Source organism: Dasypus novemcinctus, chromosome 2 (assembly GCF_030445035.2).
Source record: "Dasypus novemcinctus isolate mDasNov1 chromosome 2, mDasNov1.1.hap2, whole genome shotgun sequence".
Classification (NCBI taxonomy): domain Eukaryota; kingdom Metazoa; phylum Chordata; class Mammalia; order Cingulata; family Dasypodidae; genus Dasypus; species Dasypus novemcinctus.
In genome coordinates this window covers 79968659-79979385 of record NC_080674.1, presented here as the reverse complement: position 1 = coordinate 79979385, position 10727 = coordinate 79968659, and the positions used below count along the sequence as shown (strand labels likewise).

General features: G+C 45.6%; 1 protein-coding gene across 1 annotated transcript in view; it reads left to right on the top strand.

Moving 5' to 3' along the window:
* The first annotated feature begins 2759 nt into the window (after positions 1-2759).
* LHFPL2 (LHFPL tetraspan subfamily member 2) overlaps positions 2760-10727 on the top strand; it is a 178778-nt gene continuing 170810 nt past the window's right edge. Inside the window, exon 1 of the mRNA XM_004449667.3 lies at positions 2760-2984. The gene's annotated coding sequence lies outside the window, so the exon portion shown is untranslated. The remainder of the gene's footprint in view (positions 2985-10727) is intronic.

Below are 10727 nucleotides of genomic sequence, written 5' to 3'. Positions count from 1 at the left end.
TACCCTAGGGTCCATGAGGACAGACATTTTTATTTGTCCCTGTCTCTGTTTGTTCACTGATGCATCACATACCTAGAACACTCCCTGGTAAGTGTTCAATAGATGAATGAATGAATGAAGTACAGTCTACTCTCTAAGCACAGAATTAAGTGTAGTTTACTCTGTAACAAAACATGTTTCTGTAATGAGTGTGTGTGTAACACAAATCAGCTCATGCATGATTGATACATAGGAAAAGAATGTTAGTAAAATGAAGAAATTGTGTTGGTTCAGGTGAATTTGTTCCCACCCCTTTAATATGTGGCACTACTAACTAAGAGCAGCCAGAAGCAAAATATATTAACAGCACAATTCATAGAACCCTGGAGAAAACAGTGCTATGCCTGATGCCCATTCACACCATTCTTTCTCTTGGCTTGGTTTGGCCATGGGGTCTAGTTTGGAAGGGTTTCTTGGGTGGAGGATTCTCCTCTTACTTGTACATTTTGTGCTGATATCCTTAACTTAGTAGCCTCAAACAATCCCTGCCTTACAAACCCTTTACCAGTTACCTTCATTTTTTTTTTATAAAGGAAAAAGTACTGTATTTATATTTACTGTAATATTTACTAGGAATTTAACATGGCTTATAAATTCTGCTATTACATTTTTTGGTATGTTTTTGTTAGTGCTCTGGTTCCAATGTTACTTAGGTTTTGAGTTGTTAGTTTCTAACCCTATTTCTCTCATAAGTCCTGTTATTTCTATGGTGTGATTTCATAAAAAAAGAAAGAAAACATACATCTTGGGATAGAAGAACTGTTGTACTACAAACCTCATTTTCAATGAAGACTAGAGGGATTTGCCTGTGGGAGAAGAGAGCATGCTGGTTCTCATAAGAGCATCAGCAGCAAATTTCAAGGGACACAAACCTGGAACTTTGGGGGAAGAGGGAGGAGCTTTATCTGGCTAGAATGCCAGGCTCTAAGGAGTAAGTGGGGTGGGACTGGTTGTTTAATGGTTTTGAACAGAAGAGTTTTTAAGGAATTCACACTTTTCTCTTTCAAAGTACCTCGGAGAGATGCTAAAACAGGGAAATGGACTGTTGGGGTGGTGTTCCAGAACCATTAACCTGTAGGCACCTGCAGACGATGCAAGTGCAGAAATGGCGGGTTCAGGTAAGTGGGTAGGAGCTACTGAATCCATCAAATCTTCAGACTGTGAGCGGGCCAGGTACAGATGGGGCGACTGGAGAGATTTTAAAAAGGAAGAACCAATGGGAGTGGCTACTGGCAATGGAGGAGAGGCCTGCATTAGTCAGGGTTCGCTAGGGAAACAGAACCAGGAGATATCTGTCAATAGCTTGTGATTTTATGACCATGGAGATGTACAAGATCAGTTTCCACAGGCAGGCTGCAACCAGGGGCTCTGATGAAAGTCCAATAAAGGTTCTTAATGAGTTCTGGGAGACAGTTGGCTGTCCAAAGAGGAGCCCTGAAGTTCTCTTTCAACGCAGGAATCACTTCCCCTTTTAAGACATTCATCTGGTTGGATAAAGCATCTCTCATTGCTGATGGCAATCTCCCTGATTGATGTAATTGTAATCAGCTATCTATGATTCACCACTGCAGTAAAGTTAATGGTGAATAAAGTCCATAAATGCCCTTGTATTACAGTTAGCCCAGGGCTGGCTTGACCAAACAACTGGGTACAATTACTGGCCGAGTTGACACAATAGACTAACCATCACAAGGCCCAAAGTCGACTCCTGAGTCCTGGACACTGGCCAATAGAAGTGTCCCAGACCGGAGTCCGAGAAACTGGGGCAGGAGCCAGTTTGATAGGAAAAAAGGAAGGGTTTGCTGGGCGCACGGCTGCGTCACAAGGTCACAAGGAATTTGGGCACCTTAAATTCGCAGCCATTTAACTCCATTCTTTGCTCCCGCCTGGGGGAAGGGGCGGAGCATTAGTGAGTACCCTCGGTGGAAAATTACCCTTTTCAGACTATCAGCTACACCTTTTCAAAATTCATTCTGACACCATATTTTGAGTGCAGGGGAGAATGTTTCAGGGCCGCAAGCATTCCATTTACCAAAATTCTTTGTACTGTTCGCACTGGGTTTCTTCGCCTGGAGCCTCCACTCGGATTGATGGTCCTGCCTTTGGCGTCCCAGGCGTTTCTCTGGAGAGGGCGGAGGATATAGGGGTCCAGGCACCCCCAGTCCACGCGCCCACCTGGATTCCCTGGCACCGCCGGGCGCTCTTCGCGCTCTAGCCCCGGCCCCCCAGATCCCGCTCCCCGCGTTAAGAACTCGTTCTCTCGCCCCGACTCCGACTTCACCACACCCCCTCCCGGCCGGCCTGGGCGGGCTGCTCGGCACTCCCGAGAGTTTCTCAAAACTGTCCTCGGAGGTTCACCCCGCGCAACTTCGGGGACCCTTGCTGGACTCCAGGAGGCGCCGTCGCCGCTGCCCGACAGCCTCGGTGACCAGCTCCCAGGCCCCCGGCCTCCGGCCCTCCTCCTGGGGATCCCCTGGCGCTGAACCCCTCCCCGGCGCCGCCAGACACTCCCCTCCCGAGGCCTCGCCAGCAGCCCGCCGCCCGGCCGCCCCGCCCGCCCGCCGCGGGAGCCCCGGGCCCCGACCCCTCCCCCGGACGCCGGGCCCAGAAAGGGACGAGGCCGGCGCGGGCGGCGCTGGTGGCTGGGGAGCGGCGCGGGGCCGGGGCCTGGCACCGAGGCTGGGCGGCCCCTTTCTTTCCCCGCCCCCCTCTCCTCCCTCAGTGCTAGCCCCCGCGGCCGAGGTGGGCGCTCTGGCCTCGCCGCCTCCTCATCCTCCCCCGCCCCGCGGACCCTCTCCCTTCCCCTCCCTCGCCCCCTCCTCCGCTCGCCGCCGCCTCTCACTCCTGCCTCCTCCTTCCCGAGCGGCGGGGAGGCGTAACGGAAAGCCGGGGCTTGAGGACGGCTGCGGTGTCGGAGCCGGAGACGCCGAGAGCCGGCGGTTCCGGTGAGTTGTAGACTCGGGCTCGGCGCGCGCTGCGGGGAGGCAGAGCCGCGGCCAGGAGGGGCTGGGCAGCGCCGGGCGGCCGTGCTCGGGGCGCACGCGGAGGGGTCGCGGCCGGCTGAGCCCCGGCGCGTGCTCGGCGCGACGGCGACTGCCTTCGCCAGGGCTGGCTCGCGAACTTCGCTCCCGCCTGCTTGGAGCCGCGGGGAGGGAAAGGGGGAACCGTCCCCGGACCCAGCCCGGGAGGTGCAGGGGGACGGGTGTTGGATGCTGGAAATGGGAAGGGAACGGCTGCTTCTACTCCAGCGCCTTGGCCGCCCGGAACAGAAGTGGGAAAAGTTGTGCCTGGAACACACGGAAAGGCAGCGCAGCCGAGTTCTGCCGCCACCGCTGGCGGGCTTTGACCGGCGGCGACCGCGGGGACCGGCGGCGCGCGGGTCCTACGCGCAGCTTGGTGCCGGGGTCGGGCGCGCCTGGTGTCGCGCGCTGGGGTACGCTCCGTGGTCGCCCCCGCCGGGCCTGGTTTGCGGCGTGTGGGTCACACCGGCCACAGACGTCAGCTGCTCCTCAGAAGATCTGGGCTGCATTTTTGTGGGAAGGGCAGTGATTTAGGGTGCGGGCTGGAGGAGGTGGGCGTGGAGTGGGGAAGACCACATCTGGGATGGGTCGGTAGAACATGGGATGAATGGAGGACTGGGGAGACTCTGGGGAGAGTCTGTGTGTTTTTCGGCACAAAGGGTTTCCCCTCTCCTTACCATTCAGCAGTCCAGAGCGTCCTTTGAACTCGGAAAAGCAAAAAGTTTTCCAGTCCCGTTCAACTTTCTCTTATTTCAGGAGGATCATGAGTTTTCAGGAAAGTTCAAGAGCTGTTTCAATGGGAGTAAGACCAGAAAATAAAGATGTCTTAATTCCCCTCTGCCATCCTCACTCCCACCCGGGCCATTTCCTGTATTTCTCGTTTTCTCTACCATGGTTGAGTGTGTTTGTGGATGTAGGTTACCATCCGTGCACATAAACGTAGAACTTTATTTTGAAATGGCAAAGCGGCCACTATAGGTAAGTGTGTATTGGAGCCAGAGAGGGGTAGAGGGAGCTGGAGCTGTTAGTCTTGTCCCCATAAAGTTAAGCTTGAGTAACCGTTAGTACATTTATAATTTGCACTTTGCTTTTCCCTTACCCACTGTCCTGAGAGCTCCATTCTTCCATGTTTAAAAGAGGATCCATACAAAGTTTCTTTGGTGTTGCCCTTTCCTTTTATCTCTGATTCTCTTCTCTTTAAAAAAAACAACAGCAACCAAAAAAAAATACCAAAACTACATCTCCTTTTAAAATTTAAGATTTAGAGAACACATGTTAATGAGGTGGTTAAATATTTAAAGATAGAGAAGAAAATTAAATCTGAGATTCTCCTTATTTTGCTGTCATAATAGGCTAGTTATTAATCTGTGACAAATCTGATTTTGATGAAATAATATTTGAGGGGTTTGGAGTAATATCAGATAAAACACCGTCGTGATAGTATTTTTCCCTAGTGGGTCCCACACTTAGCAGACAGTATGGCTTGTGCTTTGCAAAGGGTGCAGCAAACATTTTACACCAGCAAAAAAAGACATTGAGACAAGTGTTGGAGGGGTTGGGGAGGTGGATTCATTCATTTCTAGGGCAGTACAATTAGGAATAATTACACTGTTAATGAGAATTCTTGAGAGGGTCATCTTGAAATAGAATTTGAGTTATGATACATGAACTAGTAATTTGTCTATAGGAAGGAAGAAGGATCTTTGTTAACAAGAACATAAGTGATGTCCCCTGGAGTGATGTGGAGACTGATGATGAATTAAAGATACTTTACAAGGTAGTGTTCATATTGTAACATAATAGCATTACGTATCCCACTGTTCCAGGACTCCAGTTTCAGGGAGTGTGTAGTGTAGGCTCCGTGTGGATTCAAGAGCTGGAGCACAGGTGTGGCGTGAAATCCCAGGCTTTCTGCCCCTCTGGATGATAGGTTCTCAGTGCCCAGGTCCCACCAAAGTAAATATCAAAGTTTTTTGGGGAACAAGAAAACTAACCAGATTTATTGGTGGACATGGTAAGTGCCTCTTTTGGGAATTCTAAAAGCAATATTTTACCCAATGCTTATTGCTCTGAGAAAGATAGAATTAGTGAGTAAATATATAATCTCCAGTATTTATTCCCCTAAAAAACTTTTGTAGTAAATCTTTGGGTTAATGCTGCACTACCCTGTTTTTACTAGCCATGCAGCTATTATGTGCCCAAGAACAAAGTGAACAAAACTTATTGTTAGCTAAACAATGTTTCTTGAGCAGGGAGCTATCCTGTGTTTTGCTTCCTTTAGGTTAGGAAGGGAAGCAAGAACCAAGAGCAAGCCTCTCCTCTCTTGGAGCATGCATTCTAGTGAGAAAGACCAACCTTGGCAAACTCTCTGTGCAAGGACCTCCATGAGTCCTGGGAGCAACCTTTTCAATTCAGAACAGCCTGCACTGAGTAAGCAGCATGCTGGGTGTGTTTCCTTCCACAAGCTGGGGGTGGGGAGGAGTAGAAAGCAGGTTCTAGCTGACCTGTACTCCTCCTGTGAGTCCTCCAGAGGGAGAAGGGGGTGAGGGAAATTTTTCTATCTGCACTTTTTAAAAGTATGCATCTAGCTGATTGAATCATGGCTAAGGAGAACCGCCAGCCAGTATGTCATGAAAACAAATAGCAGTTTTACGCAGAAGTGAGTAAGTGAAGAAGTTAGAGGTAGATCTGTTCATTGTCTTATAATACCCTATGTCCAGGGAGGAGTCTTGTCTGGCTCTTGAAATGCTTGAGTCTCTCTTGCTGTAGGTGTGACTGAAAGAGTAAAGGAGAGTAGATGCTTGTTTCCTCATGTGCCTTCAAGATTTTTTTCTTTTTTCTTAGTTGTAACTTTTTTTTTTATCCCCCCCTTCCTTGCGGCTTTTACTTGCTGTGTCTGCTCTGTGTCCATTCGCTGTGCACTCTTCTGTGTTTTTACTTGTCTCCCTTTTTGTTGTGTCACCTTGCTAAGTTGGCTCTCTGCGGGGCTTGCGGGAGGGTGGCTCTCCTCAGTGTGTAGGCAAGCAGGCGAACCCAGGGCCTCCCACATGGTAGATGGGAGCCCAACTGAGGAGCCACAGCTGCTTCCCCTTTGTTTTTACTTTTTAAATTACAAACTTAATAAGTGATGCAATAATGATGTATAAGCTGGAAGCCTAGAAGGTTTGTAAAAGTTTAAGGTGGTCAGGCCACTGCCAGTCGCTACTTGAAACTGGGTCAAGATTGTGTGTGGGTGTAGGGGTTGGGGTGCTAAGCTAAAGAAGCTGGATTTTATCTCCGAGTTCTGTGGAAGATGGAGAATTTGCAGCAGGAGAATGACGTGATCCTGTTGAACTTTAAAAAAAGCTGCATGGCCACAGTGTGGAGGCTTTGTTAACAAGGAGACCAGTAGGGGACCAAAGGTGAGCTAGGAGGCCAGTGCTGTAGAGCAGGAATCCTGGCAAGACTTAATGTGGGCTCTGCAAGGCGAGGTTATGGTGAGGGAGCTGGGGAGAGGCGTGGAAGGACTGAGGGTTCTTCCTTGGTCATGTCCTGGGGAGGCAGACTCTGAGCAAAATGGAGCCCAGTGTGAACGGTGTGGGTTGTGGAGCATCCACTGAGATAAACAGTTGGGGGACCTGCAGTTTGGGGAAATGGCGAGAAGTAATGAGTTGAATTTTGAGTCCAAAATGGAACGTAAGCGTTCAGGAAGAGATACCTAGCAGACAGCAGAGAAGGAGAGATCTGAAGATGGAAGACGATGTTCCTTCTACAGTAGGGGCAAGTGTTTGTAGTGATACCTCCTTCTCTTACCTAGTCTCTTGAGGTTACTAAACAGTGCTGTGGGTGAAAGGAATTTGTGTCCTCCAAACTGAATTTTTCTCTTTGATTCTTTCTGCAGGCCCAATGGGCTAGTCAGGCCCCTGACTTTAGCCTCAAATGACCTAGCTCTTGGTGATGTTATTTTGCTAGGTTGGATGAGCTCAGTTTATGTTATTTTGAGCCAAAATAGTAAAGAGGAATGTAAATAGAATGGTTTGGAAGCATAATTAATAGCTCGGATGTGTAAGTGATAAAACTGATTGCATATATGTATATATATATATAGTTTGATATATAAATACTTACATATGGATTATAGAATTACCTATCCTTATTTCTATCATCTAACTATCTAGTATTTAAGAAAATGTAAGGTGACTTTCACCTGCTGAGAATGTAAGCTAGCTTTGTGTAAACTCCACAAAAGACTGGACATAGTTTAAAAAGGTATGCTATCTGCATGTTTTCTTAGTTATGTCATCAACTAGGTCAGGAATCCTTAACGTTTTTTGTTCCATGAACCCCTTTGCCAGTAAGGTAAAAACCACAGAACCCTTACTAAGTCCACAGTATACTGTGTTGCAATTAATAAACCTATCACACACACAATAATATTATGAGAATATTATTCTCACAAGAATAATATTTTTTTTGAATTTTCTATTCAAGCGCACCAACCCCCTGAAATCTTTCCACGGACTCCAGACCCCTGGTTAAGAACCCCTGAAATAGGTCATCAGAAACACCTAACTATAGACTTTGAGACTTGGCAGGTAAGAAAGGAGAACCTCAGTGTATTTTAACTTTTTTTCCCTCCTGTGAGTTTTCCCGATTTTGATTTAATAATATATTTTATTAATTTAATGGTTTTTTAGACACTATTTAAAAAATATTCCAGTCAAACTTACAAGATGTCTAAGTTGACTTGAGGTGAATTCTTGGGGTCCCACTTAGGACAGTTCAACTAAACCAAATTTTAAAACTCTTTACATGGTTTCTCAAATAGTAGGTACAGAACTGTGTAACCCATTACAGCACTTGAATGAATGAAGAATATTGAGGATTTCAGTGGGTTCATAACAAACAATGTTGGACTTTTACTGAGGAGACATTAGCAGTAAAAGCAGTATTTTCTTGTGCCTTCTTTAAGTACAAAGAAAGCAGCCAACTAAGCATAACCAGGTTGTTAGCTTTTGACTGCACAAGATAATATGTTGCTGATTTGCAGCCCAGACTGATATATGAAACCAAGAGGTTATAACAATAAGCGTGGTCTTTTAAAACACTCTCTGTTAGCGGAACCAGGAACATTCTGTTTGGGGCTGACTCTGAGCTTAAAAGCCTGAAAACTCATAGGGGCTGCTGGATTGCTGATGCACAGCGGATTGCTCGTAGATAGCTGCACACCCATGTCTCTATCTCCAACTGGGTCCTCTGCGCAGCCGTTCTCCCCGACGTTTATGTTTCTTAGAGAGGGTGGTCAGGACTCTTCTGGTCTCCACACTAGGAGAGCTGTTGTTTTTGTGTCCACCAGCAGTGAAGTTTGCCTACCTTTTTTTGTGAGCTTGCTCAACAGTCCTCAAGGACTAGTAGTGCTGTTATTTGAATTTCAGTCATTTGTAGAATAAATGAAAGTATACAAAGTAGACCCCAATGGATGCTTGTTGAATTGCATGCATGCTGTTTCATTGTGCATAATCATTATTACTCTTACTGCTGTGGATTTAGGGTAAATCTGGTGGGGATTATTAATCATCATCAGAATGTGTAACCAGCAATAACGCCTCACCTGCCCCTTGCCTGCCTTTGAAAGGAAAAGTGGGAGCCCCAGGCGAGAAGGACACAGACTAAATTTTAACTGGTTATCTTGGACTTCTGGGTTATAGTGACCTTTTTTCTTTATTTTTCTGTTTTTTTTTTTTCAGATTTTTTGTAAGTAGCATGGTACTTTTAAAATCAGAGCAAAACAGTTTGCAGGTTATGGTGACCTTTTTTCCTTTATTTTTCTGTTTTTTTTTTTTCAGATTTTTTGTAAGTAGCATGGTACTTTTAAAATCGGAGCAAAACAGTTTGCAGGTTTTTTTTGGTACAACACTGTACATCTCCTTGCATCTGTAGTGCATCCATTATAAGGCAGGCCTCTGTCTTTAAACAGAATTGAAATTCCCACTCATTGTAATATAGTTTAAATACTGGAAGCATGGATGAATGCAACCAGGACTGGGTGCTGTGGCTCAGAGCCGGAGTGGATAGCTTCCCTTAAACACACTGTGAGTGTGTTTTGTCTATTTTCACAAACATTTTAAGTGTGATTTGAGTTATATCACTTATGCATGTAAATGTGTATCTGGTTGATAAGTACTAAATTAAATGTGAAGCTGTACTGGCATATTAGTTCTTTGTAAATTGTTCCAGTATTCAGTGGAACACGGACCAGGAGTGAGAGCTTAAATTTATCTCTTTAGCAGCACCCTCCCCACATCTCCTGAAAATTAGATAGGCTCTTTTTCCTCCCCTGATTCCATTGTTGAGCATTTTCTCTCGGTGAGCTGTGCTGTCAGGGGCACCTGGAGTTCAAGCTTCCTTTCTCCTGGGGTGGGCTGTAGTTGGGCTGACCTGAGACAGTTAGCCAGTTGTTTAAGAGAGGCTCTCACTGCATAGGCAGTGGCCTCATTGAATCTTCACGTAAGTGGTGCATGGCACACATTTATTAAAGACAAAATAACTTCTTAAAAATTAACATATTTCTCTTGCCCATAGAGAACATGTTTTCTGAAATTAAAATTAATAGACTGGATAGTCTGGAAACTATAGACTTACCAGTAAGAACTGTTTTTGTGTTTATAAATGATTATCATTTGTATATTAAATATACACTTTAAAACAGGGCTTATAACTTTAAAAACAATCCCATATCTATATTTTAATGTCTAACTGAGCATTTCTAGAAGATGATTCTACATAGAGAAATGTCTAAACAGAGACTTACTCTGTCATTTGCTCATTCTTAAAGTATTCCTTTCAGGGTTCTCTGTAGTGGAAGCTCATAATTTACTGACCTAATTACTGACTCTCCATGGGTTTGTGTTGTAATACGTAGCATGACAAACTCATGGTGTGCTGGCTTACACAGGTGACTGTGTAAGGATTCAGGATTCGATCTGAATCCTTATGGTAAGTGGATGTGCTTAGGTTACCTTGTTAGTTTACCCAGTTTTTCCAACTTGTTTTTTAGATCTGTAGTTCTTTTTCTGGATTAGTAAGGAAAAGGCAACCTTCAGTGGAAGCAAAACTGATGTGAAGAATGTTTAAGCTATAATACAAAGCCAAAAGGAGCTGTAGCTGGGGACAGCATGGATAAAGAGGCCACACCAAATAATAAAACTCCAAGGGGAATGGTGGTGGTGAAAAGGTGTGACAGGTTGTGTGTACACCTGTGAACAGGTGGCCAGGGGACTGTTCGGGATACTCTGACCAGCCATGCTCTGGAGGAATCACTGCTCCCCTTGCTCTGAAAACTCGATGCAGGGACCTCAAGAGTGTGTTAACTTCTTTTGCAGCCACATTAGTCAAGGAAACGTGTGTTTTAAGAATTAAAAAAAAATTTTTTTAAACAAGAACTGCCATCAAGTTGGATTTTCTTTAACTTGTATATGTATATTGGATTATTAAAATCTTGACTATGGGGTTTCACATTTCCTCTTATGAAATTTTGGTGTTTTCAGTTTTGGCATGTTGTTCAGCCTGTGCAGATAATTTTGAAATCAGACCCATTCATCTGTCAGGTCAGCCATCTCTCTAGGCTGTGAGTTGTTCCTTGCTACATGCTGCCCACCAGTCATGCAAGTTCTTTGTGTTGTTTCCTGC